General features: G+C 52.3%; 1 long non-coding RNA gene across 1 annotated transcript in view; it reads right to left on the reverse strand.

The window, feature by feature from the left end:
• Positions 1-26074, reverse strand: part of LOC147348658 (uncharacterized) — a 108436-nt gene that overhangs the window by 76693 nt on the left and 5669 nt on the right. The window contains exon 2 of the long non-coding RNA XR_015151811.1: positions 14160-14204. This is a non-coding gene — a long non-coding RNA (uncharacterized LOC147348658). The remainder of the gene's footprint in view (positions 1-14159; positions 14205-26074) is intronic.

Below are 26074 nucleotides of genomic sequence, written 5' to 3' on the forward strand. Positions count from 1 at the left end.
TCGCTAAGCTGTGTCTAACTCTTCGTGACCCTGTGGACTGTAGCTCGCCAGGTTCCTCTGTCCATGGGATTCTCCAGGCAAGAACACTGGAGTGGGTGCCATTTCCTTCTCCCGAGTAAAAAAGGGAACTGACAAAAGAAGAGCATGTGGAAAGTACAGGCGATTCTCAGAGACGGTGATACTTGTGAAAGGGACACGAATGACCCACGTTGGGGAACGTTGATCTGGAGGACAAACTCCTTTGCAGACGGGTAAGCTGAGGGCTGGAGAGGACAAAGGAGCTGCCCATGGGGAATTCTCAGCAGAGCTGGGGTGTGGACCAGGACACACCCGGTACCGGCCCTCAGAGCCCTCTCCTCCTCCGCACGGAACTGGGCCTCCTTCTCCTGACCTCTCAGACCCCTCTCTCTATCCTTTCCCTTCTTTCCCCTGCTCTCCAACCCCCCTGAGGGTCTATATCAGACCATCCTTGCTCTGATGGAGGGACAGAAACCTGAATTGGGGAGAAAGCACCCCGAGATGCAGCAGAAAGAACTTGGACCTTTCGTGGTCCCCAGAAAGAACGTGGACCTGGTGGGGACTCTGCACCACCGCTGAGCATGCCTGCACCCTCAGCTCACCTCCTCTGGGTTGGCCTCCTTTCCTCTGTAAGAAGTGAAAGGCCACCCCTCTGGAGACCTGCAAGAGCCTCAGAGGAGCCGGAGGCTCTTCCATGCCCGCACGGGCACCTGGGGTGTGTGAGCAGCTCCGTAACCGTGAGCTCCCTAACAGAAGAGTTTATTTTCAGGAGGAGCGCAGCGTTGCTCTGAATGTCCTTGGTAGGCTCTGTGACACTCTTGACGGCAGATGAGAAGTCTTAAACTGCTTTAAAAATAGATAAGGAGTCATTTATAATTTGTACACTCATTGTTGGAATGCAAATGCTGCCGCTAAAAGCCTGCGCTCATAAGTGGGCTTGTTAAACCATCAATCTGCTTAGCAAATCCTTTTCTTCTCTCAAGTGCAGGTAAAACCCTGTTGCGAGGGTTCAGGAGAGTGGAGCTCGGGGACTGCTCCTGGGGTCGCCCTGGGGGTCTGGGGAGCCCTGCATTCTCTGCCTGTCCTCCCCCCAGCTGCCCGCATCATGGGGTGAGGGTGCGGATCAGAGCTGATGGATTCACAGACCAATGTTCTGGCCTTGCGTCTCAGTCTGCTTTCTCCTTCCTTAGGCTTTCTAGGAACAAAACACAAACCGACACCCAGGAAATAAACTTCTCAACTCTCAAACCACAGAGCAACCATAAAGAGAACCAGGATCTCTGGGGCTCCTGGAAAGAGGCTGCCATCCGGGTGGCGTGTGGTTCTGAGTCTTTGGCCCTTCCTCTCTTGAGAGCTGGCCCCATGTCTGGCCCCGTGACACCTCTTCACTTGGCTGTGCCAAGGGTATCTAAACTTAACATGGCCCAAACCAGGTTCCTCGCTCCTCCACTGCCCACCTACTTCTCCCATCAGGTTCCCTACCTCAGCGAGATGTACCCGAGACCTCCACGTGGGTGGGGAGCTGGGGCACCCTGCTTTTCCTCTCCAGCACTCGCCAAGTCCATCTCTGCGGAACTGACTCCTGTGGAATCCGTTCTCTCCTCTCACCCCACAACCCTGGTCCTGGCCACAAATGCCTTATGTCTGGAGCCCTGCTAAGCATCCTGACCCACTCTCTGCCTCCCGTCTCCCCGCTCCAAGCCAGCCTCCATACGGCAGGTGGAGTGATGGCTATAAATACTCATCCCATCACCTCGCCCTTCTGCCTCAAACCTCAGCCTCCCCTAACCTTCCAGATAAAGCCCAAACTCCCTGACTCATCCGCAGAACAAGGGTTGACTAGGCACTGTCCGTGTGCCAGGTCCTGGCCCCAGTGCCGCACAGCACAGGGTCTAGAATCCATAGCCCCACTTCCTCCGGTGCCACCATCCATAACCACCTTATGCTCGGGGCCTGAACCAGAGGCTGCCAACTGGTGGTCCCTGGGTATATTTTGTTTGACTTCCCCCTTGTTGGCTTAATCTTTCAAAGTCAGGAAATTTCACATAAAAACCTGGCATCTCTTGAAAACTTGGCAGACATGGGGCCAGCTCTCATTCATAGCAACTATTGCCTGGAGCTGAGTCCCACTTCCCCTTTAGAGACGTCAAGTACCCTCGTGTTGGCCACAGTCCCCACCACTCCATACTGTCTTACCCTCGCCTGCTTCTCTCACCCAGCTCACATGCTCCGACCCTGTGGATATCAGGACCTGCTCCATGTACACTTTCTCCAGTGCATCTCACTCTTCTTGTCCTAAACTTTGGCTTCTACTGGTTCCTCCTCCTGGAATGCCCTTCCTCGCTCTGATGGGAAAATATCCACCTCTTGGACGGCTTCACTGCAGGGCTCTACTCGCTTCTTGACATCATGTACCTTCTGTGTTGCCCCCCACACCCCATTCAGACCCCCTTCACAGCATCTTTTGCACCAAAGTACCTTTATTCATTAATACTTCCACTTCTCCCACTGGAATATAAGCCTGCCCCCATGTGTCTAGAGCTTAACATACTTACTCCCCCATCAGATTGGCCCACAGGAAACCACGGACAGGTAAATGAACAGATGCCAAGAATAATGAAACAATAGTACCACCCCCTGTGCTGGGCTCTAGGTTAAGCACTTTATGTGCTATCTCATTTAACACTGAATAAAATCCAATGTGGGTGCTATTATTATCTGCAGGTAATGGCTAGGACTCTGAGGCGGGGGTGGGGTGGGGTGTCTGTCTGCAGAGCAGCCTGTTCACCACCCATGAGCAGGGCCTCCTTGCCACTCTGTAAGGCTAAGTCCTTCCTTCTTCCCACCTGACACATCACTGCCCAGAGAGGCCAGGCCAGCAGGAAACTGGACGATGGTACTGGGAACCAGGCCTGAGGCATCAGGAGAGAAGCGCTCCATGTCCCAGGAGGCCTCGAAGTGTCAGGAATGTATAGGAAAAGCCCGAGGACTCCACCACCCATGGGGGCTCCGGGCATCGGGTCACCCTGAGCAGCACCTGCTTTGGGCTTGCTGATTTCAACGAGGGATTCAGGGTTCAGGTCTGCTACTTGTGAACTGTGTGAGACCCTAGGTAAAAGGCCCCATCTCTCCGAGCCTCAGTTTCCTCGCCTGTAAGATGGATCCACCTCCAGGGCTGGAGTAAACGTGAGAGGAGACAACACATGCCAAGGGCCCAGGGGTGTGTTTAGTGGACAGAGGCGGTGATGACTCTCAGTAGAGCCCCCAGCAAAGCTGCACCCGAGTCATCAAGCCCAGGAGCTCTGGCCCTCCTGTCATGACGGGTGGGGTGGAGACGGGCCTGGGACTGAGGTCCTGTGCGGAGCTCTAGGGTGAAACGGGACGGCCTGCACTTCAAACCCTCTGGCTAGCACATCAGGCGGAGGGGTCAGTGCCCTCTCCTGAGTTGGTTCCCAGGGTGGATGAGTGTGGGGGGTGAGCAGGCACTGGAACGCGAGTCTGGGGCAGGTACGTGGGTCTCTGTGAGGCCAGTGTGCTTTTCCTCGTGACATGGGCTCGGAACACTAACGTGTGCACACACGTGTGTTCGTGTGCTTGTCCAGACCTGCTCGTGTATAAGACCCTGCCCCATATGCCTGCCCGTGACTCCCCAGGAGCCCAGCCAAAGCGGGGCTCAGGCACCGCCGCATCCGCTGCATCCGGTACATAGCGCTGTTGCTCAGTCGCTCAGTCCTGTCCTACTCTTTGCAGCCCCGTGGACTGTAGCCTGTCAGGCTCCTCGGTCCATGCGATTTCCCAGGCAAAGAATACTGGAGTGGGTTGCCATTTCCTCCTCCAGGGGATCTTTCAGATCCAGGGATTGAACCTGTGTCTCCTGCATTGCTGGTGGATTCTTTACCCGCTGAACCATCTGGGAAGCCCAAATACACTTATGTATTACTGGCACACAGTAGGTGCTCAATAATACATAAGTGTGACAGTGTGTCTATACACACAACACACACACACACACACACACCCCTCAGCTGCTCCCAACCAGTCGACATCTTTAAGAAAAACACTTAATTTGGTTATTCAAGGATGAATCTCACCCTGTTGGCAAATGTTCTATCTTTCTCAACTTTACCCGGAGACCAAGGTGCACCACTGGCATGGCAGGGGTGCAGGGGAGGAGAAGCCCTGCTTCCGGCTGGGCCAGGCTTGGGCAGGAGCCCAGCTCTGCCACGTACTGGCTGTGTGACACAGGCCAGTTGCTTCACCTCTCCGATCCCCATGTGTGAAGAGAGAATATGGTGAATAAGGGAAAGGCCAGCACAAGAGTTCAATACAACAGAGTTATCTGTCCCGGCAACTCCCCATAAAGCCAGGCACCCCCAGATCTCCAGCAATGCCGCCTCCCACCTCAGAAACTATCTGTATTTCCTGTTTCTGTTATTCATTCCATTTATTTATAGTCCCTAATCTCCATTTCTATTTATCCTAACCCCAAGATCTTTTCTAAAGTCAAGTAGGATCCCAGGAAGGGGTGAGTGGGGAGCCAGAGTAATTCTCGACCAGTCAGACCCTAGTCACCCCTCCTTCACCCCTCTGCCACCCTGCCGAGGGTCTCTGGGCAGGTAGCCAGCAGGCCAGGCTTTCTAAAGCCCTGATTTCCAGCCCCAGCTCTACACCGCCAACTTGGTCAGCAGCATCCCATTCACATTTGGGAATCTTCCAGACGGAGCGTGGTACTCCTCTTTCATACACGTACCCAGGGTGATTCACTCCCAAGCCCTGAAGATCAGGCTAAGCACACAGTAGGTGCAAGGTTAAAATCTTACTGCTTGACTGATGGCCGCTGCACAATTCAGTGCCCTGGGTGGAGGACCAGGAATCTCAGGGCGTGGGGTCGTAAATCTGGCTTTGACTCAGCATCTCCAGAGGTGTCACCATGGAGCCCGCGGGGATAAGGGGGTGAGGGGGCCTTGGGTGCCGCCATCTTAAAGCCACGTCCCCCCAGCAGCTCGGTTCAGAGGCCACATTCGAGCTCATCACTTGTCCTTCCTGTGCTCCCCCCACCCCCTACCACCTGCTCCTCCTCCTCCATTCCCTCTCTCATCGAGAGGGCCCAACACCCAGCCCATCCCCACGGTCCAGTACGAAATCACCCCAGCCTCTTCCTTTATCGTTGACTTTCCAACCTGTCTTCCAGCTCAAACTCAGACAACAAACAGCAAAGCTGTCCCCTGTCCCTCACTTCCCAGTGACCTTGGTCTAGAGCACTGGCCTCTAAGAGTTGCAGGACACAGCTGTCTCCTCGGGGATCTTCCTGTGTCCCTCCTCACCCTGTCTATACGGTAGCCAGACTGAGTTTTCTAAGATGCAAAACTGACCACATCACATCACTGCTTTAAAAACTTCATCTCTCACCTGCCTGCAGGATCAAGCCCAAACTCCTTCACCTGGCATTTGAGGCCTTTCATGATATGGCCCTGTCAATCTTTTCTGCTTACTTTCTGCAGTGCCTGCTCAGGCCTGCTGAGCTTTTTACCACCTACTATTACATTTTTGTATGTTCAGATCTCTTTGCACGCACTCATAACATCTTGGCTGTCTCTTGTTCCTCGAAGAACTCCTATTCATCCTTCAGGACCCAATCTGAATGACGCCTTCCCTGTAAAATCTTCTCTAGCACCCTGAAGTCCAGTTGGCTTCTTCCTCCCCTGGACAGACCCTTTCCTATTATCCACAGGACAGTACAGTTACTTAAGCAACCATCCTCCTGGCACATCTAGGGGCATTGCTGGGTAAAGGCCTCATTCCTGTCCTCCTTGAACACCCTGGTGCCCCACAGGGAGCCTGGCATGTACACGGCCTTCAGTCAACATCTGGCAAAAAATGAAGGAAGGAGCTAAGGTCCTCTGGGGAAGTCCTATGACCGCCCTGCTTTGGCCGTGAGTCAAGGGCAGCCTTCCTGCCCCAGAATTCCAGGCGACTTCAAGTCTGAGCAGGGTCAGGTACTGCTGCCACCTCATGGAGTCACCAGGAGCGGGCTCTCGAGCGGTCTCCTCCTTCAGTCTCTGCAGCAATGGCTTTATCAGCTTTGCTTTTCTACAAGTCCCAGAACCCGTGCCTCCTTCCCAGCCTCCAAGGGTCCATGGCACTCACAGCCCCTCACTTACCCCTCTGAGAATGTCCTGGGCCAGCCCTGCCAGAGGTGTGGGCCTCTCTCCAGTGCCCCAGGCTCCAGGCCGGAGGGGTCTGCAGGGTGCAGACCTGTCCGGAGCTCTGGCCGCCAGCAGCAGAGGCAGGCGGCCGCTGCTACAGAGCCTTCAGCCACCCCCACCCAGGACTGTGGCTCTGGCATCCACAAGGAGCCCTCCAGCATCGATCAGTCCGGCTACTCCAACCCTCCTCGGCACGCCTGGCTGAAGCCAGGGGCTTTGCAAGTGTGCATAAAAAGAAAGAGAAAATTAAAGGCAACCATCTAAGAAAAGGCCATTGGTGGGGGCCTGGAACACCATTTGCCAATACAGAAATGCCACTGGCTGGGGTGCAGGAAGGCCCCCGATCATCCGTGCAAGGGGAGGAGTGGCAGGGGGACTCCAGATAAATGAAGGTTAACCTACTAAGGGCCAGCTCCCTGCCTACCAGTTTCTGGGTTGGCTTTAATGGGAATTAACTAATCCACACTGTAAACATAAGTTGCAGCAGAACCCACTTGTAATGTAAGCATCTTTTGATGACTCAGAGCTGATGAAGTGAACACATGGGGTCACTGCAGTGCCTCCGCTCTCGTCCCGGGTGAGTGGGCTGTTTGGTCAGACACTGAATGACTGCCTAGTGCTGGTCACCCCTCAACCAACTGAGCTCCCTCCCTTTGTGTCCAGAGCTGCTCCTGATGTCATCACCCACTCCCAGTGGACGCATCACAGGTCTAGAAAAACCTGTGACTGGTCTGCCCTCCTGGACCACACACGGTTCCTCTGCCTCTCCCGTGCCCAGTTCATTCTTCTTGTGTCTCTCCCACCTATCTATTGATGCATCCATCTATCTATCATCTATCATTATCATTTTTTTTGCCCACTATTCCAGACTCTGGCCTTGAAGACCTGATGATCACATTTCTGGCAACCAAGGGCATGAGCCTTCCTTCTGGCCGATCCCTGACCAATCAGTTCTGACGTCTAGACTCCAGAAGCCCTCTCATTCTCTCTGGTTATTTTCAGAGTGGCCCAATTTGGGGGCTTTTCCAGGACTTTGGGGATCTTCCAGGATTTGAGCCAAGGGAGTCCCAAAACAGGGTCAAACATGAACTGCCTTTGAGGAGAGTGGGCCCCTGGGATGTTACAAAGATAGTAGAGAGGAGTGAGAAAGGAACAGCCAAGCCAACTGAGGGACCAGCCTCGGAGACTCAGTTGAGGGTGTGCACGTGGGGAGCAGCAGGCAGACTCTGGACCCAGGCTCCGGGTCCCATGGGCCCAGCTTCCCATCCTGCTCGCCTGCTTGTTCACTGGATCATCCAGGCAAGCCCTTCAGCCTTTATGTGCCTCAGTTTGCCTGCCTGTGAAGTGGCACAAGCCTGCAGTGAGACAGCTCACACAAAGCTCCCAGCTCGGCACTGCTTTAGAGACGCGCCCGCTCCCTCCTAACTGCCCCACCTCAGATCTCCCCAGAGGCGTGTGGAGACACTGAGAATCAAGGAAGGAAGCTCCAGAAAAAGCTCCAGAAATATGACCTGCAGCCCAAGAACCAGCCAAGCAAGTTTGAGAGTCAGGGTTTCTGGAAGGCAACACAGAGCCCCCGGGAGAGTTGAAAGGGCACTGGCTTTTCAAGAACTGGCTCTGTGGCTCCCCGTGGAGGGAGGGCAAAAAGCAGGATGGGCCAGCGACCCCTCAGACTCATTCATCATCTGCTTCTAGATCCCAGACATTTTCAAACCCAGGCCCCTGGCCCACAGTTTTTCGTCCTTTCCAAGTCATGGGGGTGGTGGGAGGTCATGCCCTCCGCCCCACATCACTCGGTGCTTGTCTCCTTCTAGATGCTTCTTTCCATACAACCTGAGACCAAACCACCAGCGTGCTCGCTGCACAAGGAGAATCAAAGAGTGGAGTCACAGACTTCCAGGTAAAGCGACTGGCTTGACAGGGTCCAGACTGAGAATGTTCTAAGACTCACTCGCTCTCCAAGTGTCTGATGGAGTCAGGATTCCTAGTTCCCTTCTTCTTGAAAGCCAAGGTGAGCCTCCATCCTCCCGAATCCGCACAGCACCCTGGGCCTCACCCCTCTCCCCATGTCCGCTTTCCCTCCCTCCCTTCCCTTACATAGGAATATTTAGGTAGGAGATAGTAACAGCTGCCAGAGGGAAGCTTGGCCCAATCTCTCCTGGCTTTAGCCCACTCCTCTGTGAAATGGGAGGTGCGGGGAGGGCCCTGCTGGCTGGGATGCGCCACGCGTCTGTCAAGCCCAGCAGAGCCACATACACGGCTGAAGGTACGGACGGAAGAGCCCCTGACGACCACAGAAGTTATCAGGGTGTATTCTGCCCAGCTGGGCTCCTTGGACTGTCTCTCTCAACAGGTGGCATGAGCCCACTCAACCAGGATGCTCCCATTTCACGGGTGGGGAGCCAGGACCTGAGGCTGCCAGGTGTGCCTCTGCAGATCTGAGGTGCTTCAGATCAAGCCGCTGCCAAATCCCACCTCAGACGGCAGTCTCCCGACTGCACCATCTGGCTGTTAGGACGGGGTTCCCATCCACTCCTGAATGAGGATCATGGCTCCTGGTTTCTGCCGGGCATTTCTGCAAAGTGCCTTTCCCCTACATGTTAAGTGGTGACTGTGCACCCTGACAGGGGTGGGCAGAGCCCACTGTCCCCATGCCATAGATGAGGGATGAGAAGGCTGTGAGCAGAGACATGCCTCCACCATGGGAGAGTGTGTGGGGTGGGCTGGGGGGCCAGATAGAAGCCTCTAAGCCCACTGCTCCTCTGTCTCCTGGGCTGGCTCCTCGCTCCCCAAACACTGTGCTCCCCAAGCACAACCCTTGGCTCTTTTTTCCTCCCTAATGACTCTTACTTCCTGAATTAATCTATCCAGTCCTACTGCTTGAAGTATGATCTATATACTGATCTCTTCCCCGAGCTCCAGACTCATAGATCCAACTGCGTCCTCCCCACCTCCACTTGGATGTCCAATGAGCATCTTAGAGTCGATGTGCTCAAAGCACTACCCTTCATTTCCCTCACCAAACCTACTATTTCCAGCCCCCACCCCTGGCCTCCCTCCTTCTGCTGGTTTCAGTAAATGGCACCAGCATCCAGCCTGCTGTTTAATAAAAAATTAAACTGCCTTTGTCCCTGGTTCCTGGGAAGGAGCCTCTCAATTCTTGGAATTTCCCAAGAGACAGAGGTGTCTCTGTTGTTCATGAGCCCCTGGGGTCACACCTGAGCTTATGCTAATGAGCTGAGTCAGGATGGGGGCTGGTCACCGGAAGGACCAATCAGGGAAGTGGAGGGGTGGGGCTTGAGCCAGCCTCACCTCCAGGGAGGAGAGGGATAGAGGTGCAGTTCAATCATGAGCGCTCTATGTATCTCTTCATTCGGCTGGTCTTGACCTGTAGCCTTTATAATAAGACTGTAATTGTAAGTATAGCATTTTCCCAAGTTCTGTGAGTCATTCTAGTGAGTCACCAAGCCAGAGGGGTTGCAGGAGCCCCCAGATTTGTAGCCAGCCCAGTAAAAGTATGGTAGCCTGGAGACCCTACTGGTGGCTGGCGTCTGAGGTGGGGATGCTTTCATTGGGAACAGTGTTCTCCATCTCGTGAGGTCTGTGCTAACTCTGGGCAGTTAGTGCCAGGTTTGGATATCAGCACTCCAGCAGCGTCAGAATGACAGTGCTCCCCCTACCCAGAGTCACCCATGATTCCTCTCCTTCCCTCTTCCCCCACATCCAAAGACAGAGTGAGTCCCATGAACTCAACCTTCACATCTGTTCAGTACACAGCCACTTCTCCCCACCACCACTGCCCTGACTGGGTCCAGCCACCAGAGCCTCTCACCTGAAATTATGGCCACCACTGAAGCCTTCTCCCTGTCTCCCCGCTTTCCCCTTGCTTCTGGCTGCCTACTCTCCACACAGCAACTGGGGGCTGCAAGATCACCACACAAGCCGGTCTGAAATCTCGCGTGCCTGCCCCCAGAGTCTTTGCCATATGGCCCTCACCTCCCTCCCAGACGTCACAGCCACCTCGTGTTCCCCTGCTCTGTCCCTTTGGCCACACTGGCTTCTCCATGTCCCCAGACTTTAAGCTTTGGCCTGCCTCAGGACTTCTGCTTTTCCCTTTGACCTGGAATGTTCTCATTCCTTACATTCAATCGGAAGGGCCACCTGCTCCAAGAAGCCTTCCCTGATTACCCTCTATAAAAGTGCCTCCCTCACCTCCTCTCCCTGGCTTGAGTCTTGCTTGTAGCCTGAACAGCCTGAGAGGTGGCATCTTGTTTTGTTGTTCACTGTCCTGCTCCCTTATTGGAACCGCAGCCCTTGAGGGCAGGGGCCACATCTGCTCTGTCTGCTGCTGTCCTCCCAGCACTCGACTCAACAAATGACTGTCAAATGAATGAAGAAACAGGTGCCACCAAGAAAGCTGGCCAGACGCTGGGAAGGGTATTGTACCAATGACGTGGTGTCTCATTGAGTCTTTTGCTTTGCCACTGGTTGTTCTAAAGATGTATTCACAGGGATGTGGAAAGAAGCACAAGAGGGCAGAACAGTTCAAACAGTTTGAGTGAAAGGAAAAGAAATGTTTTCTTAGTGAGTAACCAACAGATGCTCTGAAAGCAAAACGTGCCGGGTCATTTACTCCAGAAGTTACTGAGAGGTTAAAGGCAAAAGACACAACTGGGAAACATTCACAGAATGTGGACTTTCCCGACTCGGGTTTTGGTCACTTTGGGTGAGGGATGTCCTCCCGCTGAGCCTCAGTTTTGTTATCTGTATAATGAGGAGGCTGCTGATAACCCCTCCTGGCCTGTGTCCCAGGGTCGCTCTGAGGGTCCCTGAGAGGCAGATAGAAGCAGGCCTGTCAGCTGCTACTCAGTCCACTCCTGTGCTAACATCCACCAGGACAGGAGGACCAGGACATTTAGGTGAGAAACAAGGTCAGGGACTTCCCTGGTGGCTCAGTGGTGAAGAATCCACCTGCCAATGCGGGGAACATGGGCTGCATCCCCTTTCCAGGAGGATCCTACATGCCACGGAGCAACTAAGCCCACGCACCACAATGACTGAGCCTGTGTTCCAGAGCCCAGGAGCCTCAACTATTGAAGTATGATCTGTATACTGAAGCATGATCTATATACATTCCCTAGAGCCCGTGCTCCATAACAAGAGGAGCCACCCCAATGAGAAGGCTTCACGCTGCAACCAGAGAGTAGTCCCCACTCGCCGCAACTAGAGAAAAGCTCACAGCAACGAAGATCCCGCACAGTGAAAAATAAATAAATACATATTTTTAAGAAAGAAATAAAGTCAGTACCAAGTGGATCTCTAGGAATAATGGCCAATTTTTTCTCTGTCAGGAAAGATGCTGAAGGAAGAGATTTTGCTAAATTAGAGGAAAATGCTAAACCAAGTTGTCACGTTTTGTGGGGCCAAATTTTCTCATTCAATCATCCCCTCAGCAACTCTGAAATCCTGGGCACAGCCCTGGAGCCCAGCCTGAGCCCTGACATGGGACCCCAGGCAGGCGGTCTCCCCCGTCCCCGGATGCTGAGGTCCCTGTTGGCCGACCTGCCGGGGCTACTGTGAGTCAGGGCCCCCCTGAGTGGGCAGCAGTTGGACTATCAGAGCTCAGTGTGGGGTGAGAGTTTGGCAAAGGCACCTCCAAATATCTCTGCAAGTGCCCTCCTGTCTGCCTTTGCCTAAATCGCAAAAGTGTGCTCACTTGTGACTCTCCTCCTTTCTACCCACATCGTGACTGTCATTCTCTTCTGTTTACTTCCCCATGGCCACCATCAAGTCCAGGCTACCAGGATGACTGCATCAGCCTCCCAACTGTTCCACCGTCCCCCCAGCTCCCAGCCACTTATTCACTCCACAGCAGCAGCCAGATCATTCCTATTTGAAATAAATACTCAAGACATGGAAGCAACCTAAGTGTCCACTGACAGAGGAATGGATAAAGAAGATGTGGTACATAATATACAATGGGCTATTACTCAGCCATCAAAAAGAATGAAATGATGCCACCTGCAGCAAGATGGATGAACCTAGAAATTGTTATACTGACTGAAATAAGTCAAATAGAGAAGAAGAAAGATCCTAGGACATCCCTTATATGCAGAGCCGAAAAAAGAAATGATACAAATGAACTTATTTACAAAACAGAAGCAGACTCACCGACTTCGAGAACCAACTTATGGCTACCAGCAGGGAGGATGGAGGAAGGGATAGTTGGGGAGTTTGGGATGGATGTGTACACACGGCTATATTTAAAATGGATAACCAACAAGGATCTGCTGTATAGCACAGGGAATTCTTCTCAGTGTTTTGTGGAAGCCTGGATGGGAAGGGAGTTATGGGGGAGAATGGATACATGCAGACGTATGGCTGAGTCCCTTTGCTGTCCACTTGAAACTATTGCAACACTGTTAATTGGCTACATACCAATATAAAATAAAAAGTTTTTTTAAAAGTCTGCCATCTTCCTTCCAATAAATTAAAAAAAAAAAAAAAAAAGCAGAGCATGTCCACCTTTGGCAGATCTTTAATCCTTCCCCACTACCGCCTTTTACTTCTCCATCTAAACTTACCTGCCCATTTCTCAGCTCCCCAAACCCTGTCATCTGCTGAGGCTAATCTGATCAGAGAGCTTCTACAATGAACATACATGCCCAAGGCTTACTAGACCAATCCAGATAGCAGAGTAAAACCAATGCAGTAATTCACACTTAGTATGTGAAACTCCGAAAACACAGAAAATCCAAATCGCCCATTCTCTTGTAACTAACCTACAGATGACACTTGGACAGAAGCTTTCAAAGCTCCCTCATCCTTTCCCGGGGGTGACACAGATGGTGGCCATGTGGGCACTGTGGCAGGTCGGCGGGGAAGGGTGTTGGTGGACACGGCTGTCTGCTACCAAATGCCCTGGTATGCGTAGGTGTTCAGTCGTTCAGTTGTGCCCGACTCTGTGCGACCTCTTGGACTGTAGCCCGCCAGGCTTCTCTGTCCATGGGATTCTCTAAGGCAAGAATACTGGAGTGGGTTGCCATTTCCTACTCCGGGGGGATCTTCCTGATCCAGGGATCAAACCTGCATCTCCTGCATTGGCAGGCGGATTGTTTACCACTGAGCCATCTGGGAAGCCCCAAATGCCCTGGCGTGACTGCTGATTCCACCGAGCCCTGCACACACCCACCCCGTGAAAGGACGATTTCTCTGATTGCTCCGAGGTTGCGAGTGAAGTGGCAGCCCATAGCCGTTGACAGAACTCCCAGGCAGTCCCCCAGGCAAAGGGGCTGTGTCTCTTAACGTTTGTAAACGAATGGACAGTCATGAAGCTCCAAGAAGGTCCTCTGTGGGCTTCCAGACCCTTGTTCCATTCCAGGCCCCATGGAGGCTGAGCCAAGGCCCTCCTCACAGGGCTCTCCCTTCTCAAGTCCCCAAGTCAATAATACCTCCTCAGTGTGGCTGACCTCAGTCACATAATAACTGGAAAATAATCTGATGGTGTTAAAAGATACTGAAGTGTGAATGACTGAAATGAGAGCTGTGTAACCCACCCAGGAACATGGGTCTTTATCTCAAAAGGACATGGGCTAGCCCAAGTGACCCTCTGTTTTAGAATGTCACGGCGAGGTAAAGCAGCAACACGCAGGCCCTGCAGGACATAAGGGAAAAGTCAGCCGCAGGAAATGTGTCCAAACCGCAGCTTCCTGTCTGCTTCTTGCTTCCTTTTCCTCCCCCACTACCTGCAGGTCCACAGGGGTCGAGGAGTGAAGTGTTGGTGTCGGGAGGGGCCAGGGAGGCCGGGGGTGGCTGACTGTACAGACAGGTGGTTTGCAACCCAGGGGTTTCCTAAGCGGGGCCACTGTCGGCGCTGAAGTGTAAATGGGATGCAGAGTGCCCCAGGTGAACCAGGGGTCTCAGTCTCACACTCACCTGTCTCCTGGGCCGTCCTCAGTCCACACTCCAGGTGCAGGAAGCCTACAAACAAAGACCAGAAAAGCCTGTCAGAGGGGCCTGTGTTTCCTCGGCTCCAGACCGGTGGCCAGGGATCTGAATCTGACTGTTTGAAATTTAGTATTTGCTTAAAATTTCATATTTGAACTGATCCCAGTATTTAGAAACCGAGGATGGTAGATGTTAACGGTGAGTGCTCAGTCGCACCCGACTCTGCCACCCCAAGTCCAGTAGCCCAGGAAGTGCCTCTGTCCATGGGATTTCCCAGGCACAAATAATGGATCGGGTTGCCATTTCCTTCTCAAGGGGATCTTCCCGACCCAGGGATCGAACCCGCCTCCTCTGCATCTCTAGCAGATTGATTCTTGCAGGCAGATTCTTTACCCCTGAGCCACCGGGGAAGCCCAGGAGCTGAGGGACTGCACTATCTTTCCGACTGCTCCCGGGAGAGCTGCACTCTGGGCCACGTGTGGATAGGACAGAGATGGGCTGGGCCCGAGCAGGGCTGTCCCCTTGGCCCTGCCGGGCTTCCTACCCGATCTTTCCCTTCTCTGCTCCAGACACACAGACAGAGAATACCGGGGCAGGCGGTGGGGGCAGGGGGGAGATCCCAGGTCCATCCGTTGGAGTAATCAAGGGTGAGAAGACTGGATCAGATTCCAGGTGAAGTCGGGGTCCAGGGTCCTGCCGCCCCCTCCCCAGAATCCCTCTCTAGCGCCTCTGTTCTGCGGCTCTGGGGAGCTGCAGGAGGCAGGGTCTTGAGAGCTTCATAAAGGGCTTCTGGACAAAGCTGCGAGAAGTAGTGGTGCAGTTCCCTGGGGGGAGCAAAAGGCTCATCACTGCCACCCCGCATCTGGAAGCAGGTGGGGGGAAGAAATAGTTTCCAGACCCAGGCACAGAATGGGCTGCAAGGGAAGACCCCTGGTGGGAGCTCCCACCTGTGGGCGAGGCACACAGCCAGCCCAAGGGGACCCCCAGGGACAGCTGGAAGACTAAACACTTCAACAGCTCCCTGCTCCTCAGTCTAGGGCTTGCCAGGGCTCCCCACTGGCAGAGCCAATAGGAAGCTGGGGGGGAGGTGCTGAACGGATGCAGCCCTCTAGGTCCACTCCCAGCACAGGCGGGGAGAAGGGCGGCCAGCGGGTCTCCAGGGGTGAATGGCAGCTGTCCAGCCCAGCGGCCCTGCCTCCTGCTCCCCTGCCCTGTTCACAAAGTGGATCCATACCTAAGCCAAGGCTGACCAGGTCCTTCAAGGTGTCAGAAGCTCGGTTCCATCCCAACAGCCATTAGCTGTCCCCAGTTGTGCCAGAGCCTCTCTATTTTGCTCACCTGGCCTTGCCTGAATTTTCTGCCCCTCCTCTAGCTGCCTCCCTATCCCCTAGCACCTGGACCTCCGTCCACCAACAAGTTCAGGGCCCTGAGCTCCCATAGCCACCCCAACCTGTTCTCTTTCACTGGACACCATCAAATTCCCCTCCCTACAGAGCCAGGCTGTGCTCTTCCCGGAAAGACAGCCCAGCCCAGGGTTCCCAGAGATCAGGGCACAGAGCTGCAGGGGATCCACCGGCACGAGGCTGACACAGAGCTCCAACCCCCAAACCTCTTCTGGGAAAAACTTGAGCCTCACAAGGGGCAGCCACCTGCAGGCTTTCATGGAAGCCAGAGCAGCCAGAAGGGACCTGGGAGATCACCTGCTCTATTCAGAGGAAGAAACCGAGGCCAGGAGAGGCGGGAGGCTTGCCCTGGTCACACGGCCAGAAGGTGGCAGAGCCCGTGTCGTGTTGTCCTGCCAGGCTGTCCCTGCCTCCCAGTCTGGGACACATGAGGGCCCTGCCGAGTCAGGAGACGGGTGTCAGGCTCAGTTTCCTCAATAACGATTTCACTAATGAACAGCAACATTAAGGGGTCCTGGTTCATCCTCTCCTCATCCCAAATCTGTGAGGCGGGTCCTGCAGTGGTGCTACAGAAGAGGGAGATGAGCTCCAGAGGAGTTACCTGCTGTGCCTTAGACCAGCACGGCAGGTGAGGCCTGTCGCCGGGGCAACAACACTGATGACAATAATATTAAAAAAGAGAGTTGCCAATTAGGATGTTTTTCCAAGCTGGCCCCTTATGGAGGGCTTCACACACATCATCCCAGGAAGTGTTTTGTTGGTGTTGGGAGTTTAACTTTTTCTAACTTTGGTTAGAATGTGGAGGGTATATACATTTCCAGCTTTACGGAGATATAATTGATGGATAACATTATGTAAGTTTAAGATGCACATGGCATTAGATACACATTTATTGCAAAGCGATGATCGCTGTAGCAATAGCTAATACCTGCATCATGTCACACAATTACCATTTCTTTCTTCTGCTTGCTTAGCAACGTTCTAGCATACATATACCCCATAGTTTTAACTAGACAGGACTTGTTTTTGTTTAGCTGCTAAGTCATGTCCAACTCTTTGCAACTCCCATCGATTGTAGCCCACCAGGCTCCTCTGTCCATTGGATTTCCCAGGCTAGAATATTGGAGTTGGTTACCAATTCCTCTCCAGGGGATCTTTCCGACCCAGGGATTGAATCCACATCTCCTGCACTGCAGGTGGATTCTTTACCATTGAGCCACCTGGGAAGCCCCTAGCTATGGGTTGTTTACCTGGTTCCTGACTATTTAGTTCCACATACTCATTTTCTGAGCCTCTGTGGGCCTCTCCCTGACATTCAGCCCACGTGAGGCAGAAAGCAGAATCAGTGACCGGTCATGACGAGTGCCCTTCGGTGATGTTCTAGGGGCCTCCCCAGGCTGGGCTGGACCCACCTGCTCCCCACTCGAGGCCTCATGCACACGGTGGCCAGGGCCCAGGCCGGACTCATGAGCGGGCAGCCAGGACTGCCTCACGAGCGGTGCCCTGTCTTCTCCAACAGGGACTACGAGGATGAAAGAATGATGAGCAATCTGTCCTCGCTGGTGAACCTTTAATTACGGAAGAAAGGAGACCCCAGCCCCCGGCCCAGGCAGGCCTGCAGGGAGAGTGGCACTTGGGTATCACCAATGTTAACATTCTGTCCACACGGACACAGCTATAAACCCTGCATCCATGTTTTCTTGTCCATAAATAAAGGTGAAAGGGTAGGATGAGGGGTGACTGGTGGGAAAACCGCCAGACTCCCAGCCTAGGAAGTTCTGCAGAGACATGAGGATGAGTGAGACTAGGTGCACAGGCCTGGGGCAGGTCCGGGCACAGCGGCAGAGGGTGCGCAAGCCTGAAGGCCAACAACTGTCAGTCTATGACTCCTGCACTCTTACGTTTCAGGTGACCACACCTCACATCCCAGATCCTCTTACAGTGAACCCGCAGAGACAGGGCTGAGCTTGGAGCATGGTGCTTGGGTGGGTGGGGGTGGTCCCAACTCCCAACCTCAGGTCACTGGCCCCGGAGAGCAGGGTGAATGTAGGAGTGTTGTTTAGTTGCTCAGTCGTGTCTGACTCCTTTGCAACCCCCATGGGCTACAGCCCACCAGGCTCCTCTGTCCATGGGATTTCCCAGGCAAGAATATTACAGTGGGTTGCCATTTCCTCCTCCAGGGGATCTTCCCAGAACAGGGATCAAACCCGTGTCTCCTGCACTGCAGGCGGATTCTTTACCACTTGGGAAGCCTGCCTGTGGGATTACTCACAACCCAATTTCATCCAGTTTTACAAGCCAGGCCATAAAGAGAAGTGAAGGCCTGGGTTCAAATCTCTACTTCATCGCTTACTTGTCCATGTTCTCGAGCAAGTCACTTCTACCTCCCATGACTCAGTTCTCTCTTCCATAATATGGGAACAGAAATAGCCCCTGGAGAGAGCCGTGATGGAGATAAAATGAGACAATCCAGGGGGAAATACGGAGGGCTGGCACACGTGTGCCTGGCACATGGTGAGTTCTTCATGAGCATTAACAATAATGAAGAAGAATGAACCAGTAGCTCTGCTCTCAAACTGCTTACGAACTAGTGGGGATCTCACACTGGCTAAGCACAAAACTCACAAGAAAGATGAAGGGTAGAACAACACTACAAAACATCCGGAATGAGAACTCAGGGTGGGGGCATCATTTTGATTTAGAGGCAGCAACCGGGGTGGGGGAGAGCTTCCTGGAAGAAGGGACCTGGAAAACACACTTCCAAGTGCGTCCATGTTTTTGTGAGCTCAGGGAGATTAGTATCTCCTCAGGCGAGAGGCCATCCCCATCCTGAAGTCCCTTTTCAGCAGATTGGGCATCGATGAGGTTCTAGTGTATACCTGGTTCTCAGTGATACCACTGTATGGTCAATAAAGTCACAAAGCGTTGGCATGCAGAGGCCTCAGACTTTCTAATACACATCCTGCCTCCTCCAGGAATCTCCCCAGGATTGCTTCAGCCCACGTGGATTTCACACTTTTCACAGGGCACCAGCAGCCAAAGCCCAAACCACATGCCCTAAACAGCTCGCAGACAGGGGAGAAGCCCTGGATTCTGGTCCCAGCTTGGGCCCTACTCCCTGTGAGACATTGCCCAAGAGCCAGATCTTTCCAGTGGTCATGTACCAATGTGAGAGCTGAACTGCAAAGAAGGAAAGCGCCGAGGGACGGACGCTTTCTAACTGTGGTGTTAGAGAAGACTCTTGGGAGTCCCTTGGACTGCAAGGAGATCCAACCAGTCCATCCTAAAGGAAATCCTGAATATTCTTTGGAAGGACTGATGCTGAAGCTCCAATACTTTGGCCACCTGATGCAAAGAACTGACTCATCAGAAAAGACCCTGATGCTGGGAAAGATAAGGCAAGAGGAGAAGGGGGTGACAGAGGATGAGATGATTGAATGGCATCACTGACTCAATGGACATGAGTTTGAGCAAGCTCCAGAAGATAGTGGAGGATAGAGGAGTCTGTTGTTCTATAGTCCATGGGGTTGCAGAGTTGGATACAACTTAGCGAGTGAACAACAGCCACTCTCTGGGCTGTCTGTGAAACTGGGCCTCAGTTTCTTTATCTGTGACCAAGGGGTTGGACTAGAGTATGATCCCCCTGAATAAACTCTAGGGAAGCACTGGCCTTTTGCAACGCTCCCTAGAACAGAGGACTGCGGTTCACACCTCAGCCCCTCCCACCCTTGTATATTTCACAAAGCGATGAACAAGTGAGGCTATGATAAGTACTGTAACCCAGAAACTGACTGACTTGGCTTTGCTTGACGCAGCATTTACCAAACTAACCTGACTTTCAGACTTTTTTGAGGGAGCAGTGTCTATTTGCTGTTGTTTAGTCTCTGTGTTGTATCTGACTCTTCTGCGACCTCACGAACTGTAACCCGCCAGGCTCCTGTCCATGGGATTTCCCAGGAAAGAGTACTGGAGTGGGTTGCCATTTCCTTCTCCAGGGGATCTTCCAGATCCTGGGATTGAACCGAGGTCTCCTACATTGGCAGGTGGATTCTTTACCGCTGAGCCACCAGGGAAGCCCTTTCCTGATATAATGTTGGGTTATGTACCCGCTCAAACTGTACCCATGGAGTTGATCCTATTTGAGCTGGAAGGAGGATGGGAATAGATGAAGTATAAATAGGACACTTTTCCAAGGGAGGAGAAGAAAAAGCAGAGTGATCATATCACCCACAAATCTAGACATTTTAGGGGCCCACAGCAGGCTACCCCCAAGTATGTCACAAGGGCATATTGATTATTTTGAATGTCTATTAACACCCACAAAACTAGCATTTCTCAGAACCCACTTTGGGAATGCTGGCCTCAAAGAGCTCTCAGGTACCCTCCTGCTCTGTCACTAAGGGGATTCAATAAGAGTCTGAGGTGTGAAATTTCACCCTCTGGGTAATTGCTCCAAAATGTCTCGGCTGCATTTCTGGCCAAGACGGGAGGGCGCCCTCCTCCAGCTCCCATGGCAGGTCCTGTGTCTGGGTCTCTGCCACAGCCAGTCTTGCCCTGCAACCATGGGTGTGTCTCTTCCAGCAGAGGACCACAAGCTCTTGAGAGAGTGACCACATCTGGACACCAATGTGCTCTGGGGCTTGACAAGCTCAGTGCCTGAAACACACAGTGTGTGTTCAATAAATATATTTGAGTACAGGGGTGATGTTTAAAATATTTTACAAGGGGTGTGTACCAAGAGGGACATGAGCTATAAATAACCTACAGGTGCTTGTCAGTCAAACACCAGCCTGCTGGAACGAACGAACGACTGAATGAATGATAAGGCCTGCATGAGAGAACATAATTATTAACTAGAGAGAAAAAAGCACTTTCTAAGACAAAGCCCAGACTATTTTTTTTTTTTTTTTAACATTTTTTCCCCTTCTGTGTTTTTCTGGCTTGGCTGTTCAGATCTGGGTGGTGGGGGCTGGGTGTTACGAAGATGACCCCTCCTACAGAGCCCCAGGCAGGAGCCAAGGCCAGAGGAAAAAGTGGGCTTTCCTGTGTCTTCAACAGAGCTGGCAGCAGGTTCAGCATTTCAAATATCCTTCTGAAATCTGAATCCAAAACAGAGCATTTTTTCAAGTAAATAATACCCTTGAATTCCGTGGCTGCGGGAGGCACCATGGCCCTCCAGATTTCAGAGGTGAGGCAGCATAGGGAGCCGTTGGAGCACAGTGCACCCCAAACTTGGGTCTCCTGGCTCCCCCAGGCTGCCTGTCTTCCAGGGGTGAGAAGAGTGGGCACACTTCAGGCCTTAGAGTAGCTAAGAGACATTTTTCTCTGATCAGACCTGCTAATGCCACAGGGAGATTCAGGAAGGCTTCACCCTGGGGGTGGTCATGGGCTTTGGGAGCCCTGGGTCAAGGGAGGGCGGGGTTGGAGAAGATGGGGTGGAGGAGTCTGGTGGCCGCAGGTAAGATTAGAACGGGCCAAGGTCCTCTCTGTGACAGGCAGCACCTGACACCGCTGAGCTCGCGGATGGCACGGCTTCAGATTTCCATATTGGTTTCTCTCCTGCATCAGGATTTGAAGCAGATACCCGCTGGCTTGAGTTACAAAATCCGGCTCACGGCTTCCTGACCCTTGGCTTCTGGGAGGCTTGCAGAGGAGGTGTGAGTGGCTGGGGAGGGGCCAGGCCCGGGGCACATTCAGAGGGCACAGGAGAGAGAGGTCAGGGAAATACCTCTGTGAGGAGTGATGCTCACACTGACGGACCCTCCAGGGGTGACCCCTCTTCACCACCATCCTGTGCTATCCAGGCACACTGCAGGGAAACTAGTCTGTATATGGTCTCCGCGTAGTCCTGTCTCACCCCTAACACCTGCCCAACCTCCCTCTAAGCTCTTTCCTAACCAGACCTGCAGGCCTCCACCAGTGGGAAGCAATGTCCACCCCGAATCTAACCAGCAGTTTGCCTTCTTCTTCTTTTTTTTAAGTATCTTTATGGTTACTTTCTATTTATAACAGCTGTTACCACTTTTTCCCATTTATGGTAGGCAATAAAGTTTCATTTGCCAGCATCAGGGTCTGTTCCAATGAGTCCCTGATGCTGGGAAAGATTGAGGGCATGAGGAGAAGGGGGCAACAGAGGATGAGATAGTTAGGTAGCATCGCTGACTCAACGGACATGAGTTTGAGCAAACTCCAGGAGATAGTAAAGGACAGGGAAGCCTGGCATGCTACAGTCCACGGGGTTGCAAAGAACTGGACATGACTTAGCAACTAAACAACAACAAGGTTTCATTTTGGATTTTTAACAAAGGGAGTTCATTTGAATAAAAAGACAAACTACTTTTCAGGACAGGTGATCTCGTGTACAGGTGAGGAAGGGGCATGTGAATGACTGGAGTCTGGGCAACTTTCATCTAGTCCAACCTGCCCACATCACAGATGGAAACACTAAGTCCAGAGGGCAGGGGCCTTCCCCAGGCACACACAGCCAGTTAATAGCAAGGGCTGGGATGAAGAACTCAGGGTCTTTTTGTTGGGCCATCTCTTCTTTGTGCAGCCAGGCTGTGAAGATCTCCCTGAGTGTGGTCCTCGCCAGGGAGGGGAAATGTGCCCTCATAGACCTGTTGCCTCCAGGGTACTGGGGCCCTGAAGAGGCTGGACCTGAGCTGTATTCATCTCTCTACCCCACAGCCAGGCACAGAACTGGTGTTCAGTGAGAATGTGGTCAGAGGGATGGATGGGTGGATGGTGGATGGATGGGTAGATGCGTGGATGGGTAAAAAGTTCAGTGGGTGGCTGGATGGAACGGTTGAAGAGACAGAAAAGTGGATAGATGGGAGAGAAGGGGATGGATGGAGACATTAATGATTAATTCCGTGGCTGATGACTTACACTCTCCCTCCCCACTTCACCCATCCAACGGTATCCATTGTTAGAGAAATAGCAGAAATTTCTGTAAGACAAAGACATTTATGGTGCAATTTCAGATACCGTGACAGACTGGTAGAGACAACGACCCTTTCCCTGTCCCCATTTCACCAGTAAGACTTCAAGGCAAAAGTGAGTAACACTGCCCAGGGAGCCCAGAATCTCAAGTTCTCATTTTGTTTTAGTCTATGACCTTGGATGGATTTGGGCTTCTCTGGTGGCTCAGCTGGTAAAGAATTTGCCTGTAATGTGAGAGGCCTGGGTTTGATCCCTGGGTTGGGAAGATCTCCTGGAGAAGGGAAAGGCTACCCACTCCAGTATCAGAATCCTGGAGAAGTCCATGGACTCTGTAGTCCATGGGGTCGCAGAGAGTTGGACAAGACTGAGCGACTTTCACTTTCACTTTGGATGAATTCACTCCCTTTGCTGGCCCTCTCTTTTTCCTGTGTAAAATGGGTGAGGGGTTATGAGTCAAGTGAGTCCTGCTATCTCAGCATCCTGTGACCCACCTCCCTCCCCCGCCCCGAGACCTATCAGAGGCCAAAGCCTTCCTGAGCATGACCAACACTGCGAGTAGGAACAGCATCCTTCAGTCAGACTTGGTTTTTCTTGGACATGAGCTATGCTCAGTCGCTCCGTTGTGTTGACTCTTTGTGACCCCATGGACTGCAGCACACCAGGCTCCTCTGTCCTCCACTATCTCTCTGAGTTTGCTCAAATTCATGTCCATTAAGCCAGTGATGCCATCCAGCCATCTCATCCTCTGCCACTCCATTCTCCTCTTGCCCTCAATCTTTCCCAGCATCCAGAGTCTTTTCCAACAAGTCAGTTCTTCGCATCAGGTGGCCAAAGTATTGGAGCTTCAGCATCAGTCCTTCCAGAAAACCTTCAGGGCTGATTTCATTTAGGACTGACCAGTATGATCTCCTTGCTCTCCAAGGGACTCTGGCTAATACGTAGGAAGTAGTGACAGTGAGGCCTGCCGGTATATCCCATCACCTTTCAATGTGACTTCTTAAGGCCCTGAAGCTCAGTCTCAGCCCCGTGGATAAAGGCAGGACCTCCCCAGAGTCTTCAGTGCAGGAGGACTACCCCGGGAAGGATGGCCGTGCGATCAAGTCATGCCATTTACAATGCCTATGTGCAGACTTCACAGTCTACAACCACCTTTCATAGCCTTTATCACATTTGATCCTCACAACTGCTGTCAAGCTGGGAGAACTCCAAGCCCAATCTCTTTCTTGACTCCCTTCTGAAGAATAAAAACTATCATAATGACAATAAGTAGATAGACAGTTGATTCTGGTCATCAGTGGTGGTTATGTTCTATAAAATCTCTACAAATGCTGAATGAGTTAACAGTGAACCACTACTCCAGGGGGAATACAGGATCAGCTTCCTGCGAGCTTCAGTTGACAACCTTTTCATCAACTGATCCACACACAACCTTGGTTTATGTGTGTTTCTATATATGCATCTTATTAGTACCTCCTGTTGATTAATCAACATTGGACTCATAGCCCACAGCACTATAACTCACATCTGAACAAAGCCTGTCTGACATATGTATTTTCTCCATAAGACCGAGCACAGCCTTCCCGGCTTAAACACACACTGCGCTTGGGGGTCATTTAAACCAGCAAAATCACCAAGAGAAAGTGCAAAAGCGTGGAAAGCGTGGCCACAAGTAGACCACAAGGAAGCACACTGGTTGACATGTGACAGCTGAAACACAAAAGCAGAGTGGTACCCGCTGAGCTGCAGCTGGAAACTCGCACACTGGGTGACTCAAATTTTGACCACGCCTCACGTTTCTGCCAACGACTGCAAAAGCACCGCTGAGTACTGATTTTGGAGGTTACAAATCAAGTGTAGTCAGTAGACGAACTTCAAAAGTAACGTGGAGTCTGTGACGCGTGATATCCCGTGGCCCAGGCCCTTCAGGTGCTGGGGGCATGCAGCCTGCTCCCCCGGGACTGACCCTTCATTTGTGGAGCACGTGTGGCCTGCCAGGCATTGCACAGTCTCACCACCCAGCGATGGTTATTCTGAGAAGAGATGGTTAGTTTTGGCTGCAGGTGCAGAGGCCCACGGTGGGGACACCGCCCAGCATGGATGAAAACCATGGACGCTTCCCTCTGGGGCCCACCTGCGCCCCTAAGCTTCATCTACATGCCCTCATTCTAGAAACTGTTTCTACATCAGGTTTCTTAAAACCCTGTTCATTTCCACCTTCCTGCCAAGTAAGCAGTTCAGCTCACAAACTATATTAATCCCTGGCATAAATTCATTCAAACAAAATATTGCCAAGCAACACAAAGGCAGAAATCCTCTTATGACCTACATGGGTATCGATGCTGTGCATTGAGGAAGGGCTGAGCCTCTTAGCACTGATTGTCAACACACCCGAATCCCAGAGCAAAGAGTCCAAGCAGGGCCAGAGGACAGGCCTGAGGGACACACCACACCCCCAGGACAGAATGCCACTTGCCGTGGCAGGAGGTGGGCACTGCTCTTTGTCTACTGGTTTCATAGGATCTGGGCTTCCCAACAAAAAGTGTGAAAATAGGATTTCCCAGGTAGCGCAGTGGTATAGAATCTTGGGTTGGGAAGATCTCATGGAGATGGAAAAGGCGATCCACTCCAGTATTCTTGCCTAGCAAATCCCATGGACAGAGGAGCCTGGCGGGTTGCAGTCCATGTGCCTGCAAAGAGTCGGACACGACTGAAAGACTGAGCATGCAGTCATGCACTTCACAGGATCCTCATAGACAAAGGAGGGCAGTACTTAAGGGCTGGATACTTTTAGTGAAAACCAGCTTCATGATCCTGACTAATTAACTTCCTCGAATACAAATACTGCATTTAAGACTTTATAAAGCACATTCACATAGATGGCTGACTCCACTTCCCTCCAACTGAGAGGCAGGTGGTGATGCTAGCCCAGTCTAGAGATGAGGAAAGCGAGGCTCAGGGGAGGGGAGTCACTTGCTTGATGTCACACATCTGGGCAGGAGGCAGAGCAGGGATTTGATCCTCTGTCTTTTGTCTCCTACATGCATACTCAGTCATTAAGACATGTCTGACTCTTTGCGGCCCCATGGACTGTAGCCCGCCAAGCTCCTCTGTCCAGGGGATTTCCCAGGCAAGACTACAGGAGTGGATTGCATGGAATCTTCCCAACCCAAGGATCAAACCCACGTCCTCTGCGTTGGCAGGTAGGTTCTCTAACACTGAGCCACCTGGAGAAGGAATTTAGCCTCCGAAGGCAAGTCTTTCATCTGCTTCCACAGGTAGAGGAAGAACAGTTTCTTCCCCTGAGTTGGTCAATTGCAAGTTGGAGACTGTGTCTCAGCAGTAACACAGCGGGAAAGGGGCAGCTGACAGTGGTGCACACAGACCCTACCCCGCACGGATCAGTTCTGCAGCCCAGCCCGCCACCCGTCAGCAGCGCTTCCTGGAGCAGCTTACTTGCTCTGGTGTCTCAGTTGTCTCCCCTGGAAATCTTTAAAGTAATACCTGCCTCAAGAGACTGGTTCCAACCATTAAATGAGTCAATATTTGTAAAGTGCTTAG

Source organism: Bos grunniens, chromosome 22 (genome assembly GCF_055505025.1).
Source record: "Bos grunniens cultivar Pamir isolate PY7600 chromosome 22, Bosgru_T2T1.0, whole genome shotgun sequence".
NCBI lineage: Eukaryota > Metazoa > Chordata > Mammalia > Artiodactyla > Bovidae > Bos > Bos grunniens.